The sequence below is a fragment of the Perognathus longimembris genome, chromosome 7 (genome assembly GCF_023159225.1).
Source record: "Perognathus longimembris pacificus isolate PPM17 chromosome 7, ASM2315922v1, whole genome shotgun sequence".
Taxonomy (NCBI): Eukaryota; Metazoa; Chordata; class Mammalia; order Rodentia; family Heteromyidae; genus Perognathus; species Perognathus longimembris.
In genome coordinates, this window is record NC_063167.1 from 40,462,175 (window position 1) to 40,470,100 (window position 7,926).

At 40.6% G+C, this 7,926-nt stretch overlaps 1 protein-coding gene across 1 annotated transcript in view; it reads left to right on the plus strand.

Annotated features, from left to right (window-relative positions):
- The first annotated feature begins 7,064 nt into the window (after nt 1-7,064).
- The window catches only part of Fggy (FGGY carbohydrate kinase domain containing), a 380,313-nt gene continuing 379,451 nt past the window's right edge, over nt 7,065-7,926 (plus strand). Inside the window, exon 1 of the mRNA XM_048351429.1 lies at nt 7,065-7,157. The gene's annotated coding sequence lies outside the window, so the exon portion shown is untranslated. The remainder of the gene's footprint in view (nt 7,158-7,926) is intronic.

A 7,926-nucleotide genomic window follows, 5' to 3' on the forward strand; every position in this document is an offset into this window, starting at 1 on the left:
GGGATCCTTTGTCCTGCTCACGTTGCTTTACTGATGCCTATGAGCAAAAGGTTATTTGAGACAACTATAAATCATTGGCAATCTTCTGCCCTTCTGTCACCTCCACTTAAATGCTCACAGAGTTCTGTAAGCATTTGTTCTCCATTCTGGCCATCCAGAGATGTGTCACTCCGATGTTTTAGTGTTCTCACTATCATGTTATTTCTCTACATTGTCATCAAATATGTAATTGGATGAGTAAAAAATGAATCTTCAAAAGAAGCAAATGATTATCGTTTAGTTATGAAACATTTGATAAAAAACAGTAGTGTAAAATTGCTAAAAGTAGTGTTCTGGTTACAGATGTATGCATGTATGTCTGGCTCAGTCTGTGTGTGTGTGTGTATAGGTATGGTCTCTTATGTCTGTATGGTTATATGTGTATATGTGATTGTGTGTGTCTGTCACTATATATGTGGTATATAAATGAGTATGTGACTGTATGTGTAAGTATTTATATGTAAGTGTATTTGTGTGTCAGTGTGTCTATATATCTATACTTCTATCTGTGTCTACTTCTATGAGGTTTATCCTGGCTAACTTGTATTTTTTGTGTATGGTATTTATGTAAGAATTAATTTACGTGTGTGTGTGTGTGTGTGTGTGTGTGTGTGTGTGTGTCCTATTGCAATGGTTTAACTATAGTTTGAATATGTTCTTGAAGGGTTTTTGTTTAGGAAGCTTCATCCCTAGCATAGTAATCTGACAGGTGTTTAGCCTTTTAGATCACCAGGGATACTGTCCTTCAAAGGATTAATGCTGGTTTTCTGGAGTGAGTTAGATTTCTTGAGAGCAGATTGTTATAAAGCAAGGTCATTCCAGGCATGTGTCCCCTTCTACATGCAGCTGATTCCTCTTCTGTATTACTTCCATGTTGTGGTACAGATAATGCTTTATAAAGTATTCAGACTTAGGATTTTGTCATGATGGAAAAAATTAATATACCTGACTGTATATGTTCCTACATTATATGCACACAGATATGGTTCTCTGCCTCTGTTCCTTTGTGCACATTTATGGTTATATTTGTATAGTTATGTGCATATACATCTATGTGTGTATGGTAAAAGTTGGAGAAGGCCAAGTTACTCTGTCCTATTTTGTGCTTTGTGTGCATTAGAGAAAGTTGCCATCTTTGGTACAACCAGGCAGTTTCTTAGGCACGAGACTTGGGCAGTGAAGTGGAAAGTGGATTTCAGCTATATTAACCCCTCATCTGGTATCTTGGAGTACAGAACAAATTGGCAGCAGAGAAGTGTACTTTGGAAGACCTGGAAGTAAGTCCATATACAGCCCCCTTCCTATACAGCCAAGTTGGAATCAATCTGCTTTTTTGCAAATGTTATGAATCTAGAGAGTTTCATGGAAGAGGCCTGTCACCTAATGTCTGCATGCTGTGTAGACTCTGCTGTCCTCCTTTGTTGGCTCAGCATCTATGGCCTTGACTGTGCGTTTGTGGCAGGACTTCTCACCTCCTTTTTGCAAGCACAAGCTAGAGTCCTGCCTTGTCATCATGTCTTGGACTTCAACTTGTCTTTGTCACCTCTGTGTCATTGCAAGACACATGACATGGGTTGTAGTTCAGGGTTACATATTGTTTCCATGGTTTATAACATAGCTTGTGGTTCTGTTTGAAAGGACTCCTTAATGCTGAAAGGGTTGACACTGATCAAGATGCATTGCATTCGTAGACTATTTTCTTCAACAGCAACTCATTGATACAACTACTTAAAGATAATAAAATTAAAAAAACTGAAATGATGCATGTCCAAGACTCTGTGGGACACTCATCCGGTAGTGGGACACTCATGAGGTAGTGGTAGGAAACATGTGGAGAGTGTAGAACTGGTTAGATGGTCCCAAGGTAAACATGGAACTGGTAATGGGAGAGCAATTCAAACTTGAAGAAAACTGGTGTTTGTAGTCAAAGCCTGTGGGATTATTAAGAGTTACCTTCACTTGGACCCTATGGGTCCATTATGAGCTGCCCATCTCAGCTTCTCAGCCAAAATCTCATCTTCAGTAGTGTGACTTGCAGTGTCTTGTGGTAGATGACCTTGGGCAAATTGCTCAACCTTTGTGAGCCTCTGTTCTTTAGTAATCATCCCCACCGACTCTTGTGGGTGGTTGGGAGGAATGACCGAGATCCTATATGTGCAGGTCCAGGCCCAGCACTTAGCAAATATGAGTACAGTCTCACCTGTCTTATAACATTCTCTTCCTCTCTTCTTTACACCAGCCCTGGGGGACCCTTTGCACTCAATCTGCATTCAGTATGGTATCCAACTCCAGGCTAGTACAAAGCAAGTACTCAGACCTCACTAAATATTTGTTGAGTGGAGGGATTAAAGAAGTCATGCAGGCAGACAGAGAGAAAGTAAAAGAAATAGATAAGTAATAAATTAAGCTGGGACATTAACCGAACATTTGGAAACGAGCTGATGACTCCCCTTTGGAGATGGAAGTTGAACAAACCAATTATTTTGTATACAAAATGTGGCTTAGGTGGTGACTGTGGTGGGGCTCTTGATGAACTTTCTTTGCAGCGATTTTCCCTTTTTGATCATTAGTTGGGGTACCAGTGAACTAGTTCAGCAGTTTCCCTACTGATATGATGATGATAGGGATTTGGAAGAGCGAGATCCGTCAAGCTTAAGGGAGGCGGTAAATTATGGAAGAAAGGAGAAAACAAATAACAAATCTGAATAGTAATGGAAAGCCAATTTGGCAGATAAGCGATGTGAGCATAATTATTTATCAGTAAGTAACTGCCTGCTGTTTCAGAAACACATAGCTAGTTACCGAGATTACAATGTAGAAGGCAGAACTCTTGTCCTCTAAAGGCTTCCAATCTAGAAAATGGAACTGGTCAGAAGACATAGCAGTATTGAATGCTTTCTATCTGTTTAGCACTGAAAGAATAAATATATGATTATCGCAGCACTATTTCTTTTGTGTCATGAGAGTAGGCATTCAATAAATTTTTAAAAAATGAATGAAGACATAATGTATCAATTTATAAGTGAATAATGAATGCATGATACCTAGTTATTTGCCATGACTTTGGGACGCTTGGGGGGAAAATCTCCTTTCTCTGGTGAGAAGCAGGATGTTAATTTAAAAAAAAAAAGGTAAATGCATAAGAGAATGTTAGGGAGTCACAGGGCCTCTCTAAGTTTCTAGACAGAGCACAAGATCTTCTCTCTGTCATCCAAAGCTTCAAAGAAATATTTTTGAGCAGAAAGGAAATTGCATAAATTTCTAGTTCAGCTGCTTCTTGGGTTTCACAACCCAGCTTTTTTGTTTTGCTTGATTCCAACATGCTGATTCGCTGGTGTGACTGGCAGTACTTAACTTCTAATGACACTGCAGGATCTTTATGCTGCTTGGCCATGACCCTAGCAGTGTCTAGATGTTTCAGTAACCAAGTCTTATAAAGAAATGTAACATAGTAATCCTTTAGGTAGAGTTGGGGAGGGGGAAAGTGGTTACTCTAGGTATCTGCTGTATTCTGGGATGGGGTATGTATAGATGGATAATGTTAAGTGCTTTTCAAATATGATTACATATAGCTTCTTTTCTTGGCCTCTCTGAAGTCATAGACATCAGAGAATCATGGACAATATTTCATGTATATATACATAGACACACATATATATATATGTATGCATGTGTGTATATATATGTGAGAGACAGGTAAAGAGAGGATATATAATATATATAATATTTAATTTTTCTTTCTCACATATATGTGTATATACATAAATATATATATATATATATGTGAGAAAGAAAGGGAAAGAGAGATAGAGGGAGAGAGGGGAAAGAGGGGAAAAGCCACTGGGAATGAGTCAGGATACTGATCTGCTCTCAGTAACTGTCTTGAAACATTTAGTCCATTTTCTGCTGTTGGAATAGAACATCTGAAACTGTACGACTTCAACAGAAACTGGTCATCCCAGCATGAAAGTGGAGTGTGAAAAAGGGAAGGTGGGCTTAGTAAAAAGTTTCTTCTTTTACAGTAGACAAACTCTTAAAATTTCAGCATTAAGCCATTTATTCAGACAGAGCCCTCACAGTCTAATCCCTATTCTCAATACTATGACACTGAACATCACATTACTAACACATGCTTTCTGGGGGACACATTCAAACCACTGCAATGGCAGATATGAACACACAGCCTGATCTTGCAGCATTTGAGTTTTTCTTTAAACCACTATGTCATTCAGTTTTATGCTGGGCCACAGTGTGAGTGTTCCTTCAGTGTCACAACCCCCACTTAAAATATGCTTTTGTGATGGAGCATCAGAATAGAACAAATCACAGGCTGGTACATGGGCCTCATCAGTCCATTGCCTGCTTGTACAAAGAAAGTTTCATTGAAACATACTCACTCCAATCATTTACTATTGTCTTTGGCTGCGTTCACACTACAAACTAGAGTTGGGTGGTCACAACAGGGATGATATGGCCTACAAAGTTTAAAATATTTACTGTCTGGTCCTTTACAAGAAATGAGGGCCAAACCTCTGGAATAAAGGAATGGAATGAAGTAAGTGAGAGATGATTAATTCATTCATAATAGAAAGCCTATTATAATTGCAAAAGAGAATGAGAATTGGCCACAGGCCCAAGCTGAAATCTCCCCTTGGCCACTTGGTTGGATGAGTTGCAACAAGTTACACTTTCTAGGCTGTTTTCTATAGGTGGCACTTTCTTCAGCTGCTATAAAGGTTCCAAGTTGTAAAGAATCTAAGTGGGTTGTCATTAGGTAAGGTTCCATGTGACAGGAAACACAAACTCAAAGTAGCTTACATAGAGAAAGCCTTTTATTTTTTCTTTTCTGTCCTTTTTTAATTTAGTGGTCTAGAATAAGCACTTGGAACTGATCTGATCTGGCAATTGCATGGTGTTAGAAATCCAAGTCATATATGTATGTATATATAAAATAAAGTCTTGGTACATATATATAATATTTAAGGAGTTATACAAAAGGGTAGCATTCAACATGACAATTTACGAGAACAATCCAGTCATTAATATTACTTTTTTCATCTTCTCCCCATCTCTCCTAAATAAATATTCCTAGTTTCATTCTCCCCTACATTGTCTGTTTATTGTCTACCTTTCTCCCCTTGCCCCACTCCCATCTCAAGTACCAACTTCCTGGTATTCATTTTGTTACACTGTGAGTTAGTGGTTCGAAGGAGTTACATCATTTGAATTCTTCCCTGAATATATCATACTTTGGTTGATATGTTTGTGTACATGTTCATACAACCATCTCTATACACACATGCACATACAAACTCATATATGTATATATATGTGTATATTATGTCTAACTTCTACATAGGAAAGAAAGGCCTTTATCTCTGGGCCTGAGTTATTTTTATTCATTACAAGTTTTTTTTCCAAGTCCATCCATTTCTTTGCAAATGATATATCATTCTTCCTATGGATGAGTAAGATTCCATTGCACATATGTACTATATTTTCTTGGTCTAGTTGTCTGTTCTTTTTTGCTTTGCCATTTGTGGCTTTAATTCCTGGGGTCCTTTGGTGATCCAGAATGGCTGGTGGAGTCCCAGCCACTATTCTATCGTTGCCATTGGGTAGTATGGCAGTAAGAGGAAACATTTTTTAAAAAGATGAATATGTAAAAGCCTAGAGAAAATTATCCATAAAGGCTAGGCAGCAAATCCACACTACTTCAAGTCTAGCCAAGCCAAGACCTCCTGCCATAGTTTATGAGACAATCAGCATACTTGACTTATTCCACTCCTGGGGTTCATGGAGGAAGATTTGGAAGATATATCTTGTATTCAGTATGTGATGTTTTGTCTGCATAGCTGTTATTTCATTTTCTCTTTTTAATGCTATGGGAAGATGAGATGAGCTTAATTAATGTTACTTTTCCTTTTGTATACTTGATTCACGAGTTGCTAAGTAATAGATCTCAGTCTTCAGCTAGTTATTTGAATAACTGTTGGAAATGTAAGGAAATCCAAACCCAGATTTCAACATGCATGTTACACATACCATGGACTGTGTACCCTCAGCCTCAATGAGCCAGGGTCCTCACTCTTAAGCCCAAGTTAAGATCATTTGCTTACAGGGGTTATTATACAGATAGCAGACAAGCAACACATTTCTGACACACAAGAGTACCTCATTTAAATAATTTCAATTACTTCTCCCACATCTAGCGTGTTCTGGAAAAGATGCTGTCTTTCCTAAGCCCCAGTTTCCTTTTTAGGAGAACAAAGTCTTTAAAGGACTCAAGACTGCTAAATCACCATATCTCAAGTTTCTTCAGCCTAAGAACCTACCTTTTTTTTTTATTTTAATGGAAATAGTTTAGATAGGAGGGCCAGAGGAATGTTTCTTCTGGTTCCTTCGGAAAAGCTAAAAGCATTTTGGACTCTCTGAATGGCTAAGTATAAGAAGCTTACTGAAAAAGTTACGGATATGAGAATTATTAGGTTGATGGGTCTGGTCCCCACCGCACTGTAAGACTCCCGTCCATCCGGTCGACTTTACATAACCTCCTTCCTAACGTCAGTGGGTAAGCCGCAGGGTTAGAAAAGTAAAATCCTGTGAGGCACCAAGCACAAGGCCTGGCACAAAGTAAGTGTTCAGGAATTGCTGGCATTCAGCCGTTTTGATTCTTACTGAGTGGTTGAGGAGCAGAGTTACAGGAAGCACACTTAAGACCGTCGCGGACTGCAGAGTTGCTCGGGAATAACTCGGGGCTAGGTGGACTCCCCCAGCCCGGGCTGACAAAGCCACGCCCCCACTACGCAAAAGTCTAAGACTAGGAGGGCGGGAGGAACCAGGAAGCGGGTGGTCCACGCCCCACTGGGACGTGGTGAAAAGAGCCACTCGGCTTTGGGATGGAAGGAGGTGGGGCCGGCGTGCTCTGGCCAATCGTGAATCTGGTTTAAAAGGGCCAATCGCGAAGCGTCTTACAGAGGCCTCGGCCGACGGGGGGCGTGGTCGGCGCGGGGCGGGGCTGCAGGCTGCGCGGGACCGCCCCGCGGGGAGCCGGGGTGCTTGGCGCTGCAGCCAGCTTGCAGGCCCCGCTAGCTAGAGTGTAATTTCCGATTGGACAAGTAAGTGACTCTCCTCTTAGTCGCACGTGGGCACCCGGGGCCTCAGCCTGCAAGGCCAGGAAGACGGTTCCGTAACCTGCCAGCCCGTGGGCCTGTGCTTGCCTTCTTTGCTCTCTCTACTCTGACCTCTTAAAGTCTCACTCCAGACAGGCCTTGGTTCCCTGGCCTGACCCCTTATGTTATCTGCTGGGGCGAGGGTCTGTCTTAAGGGGAAGGGTTGGCATTTCCTGCGCACCCAAGGCTGGCCTGGAGATGTTTGGAAGCACAGTCCTTCCTTCTCCACTACTGAGCGGTTTACTAAGTTAACTCTCTTTTTTCCAACCCCATACTCAGTTTTGGGACGTTAACCCAGGCACTTCTGGAGAATTTTCATGATTCAAGTCTGGCTACCTAAGGCATTTTTTAAAAAAAAAGACCAATGCTACTTGTAATTGGAGAGCCTCCAGCAGCTTGTGATAATGTTGGAGGTGCAATTTAGTTTAGATGGGATCATACTGTTTGGTTCAGGTCTCCTGGATAGGAAAGGCCTAGGAGATGTTTCATTTTATTAACCCCGCCCCCTCTTGTTTAATAAGAGTCTGCAGTCTGCACCGTGGCGAATTTTCCTAACCATTGGATCTTTTCCACTAAAATCACATAGTATGTCTTAACACTAATTTTATCCTTAAGTGAAAGACTCAGATAAGACCAAGCTATGAAAGAACATGTTTCAGATGGGAGTTCTGAAGGCTCCATGCGATTGTACTTTTGAATTTCCAATCAGTAAGAA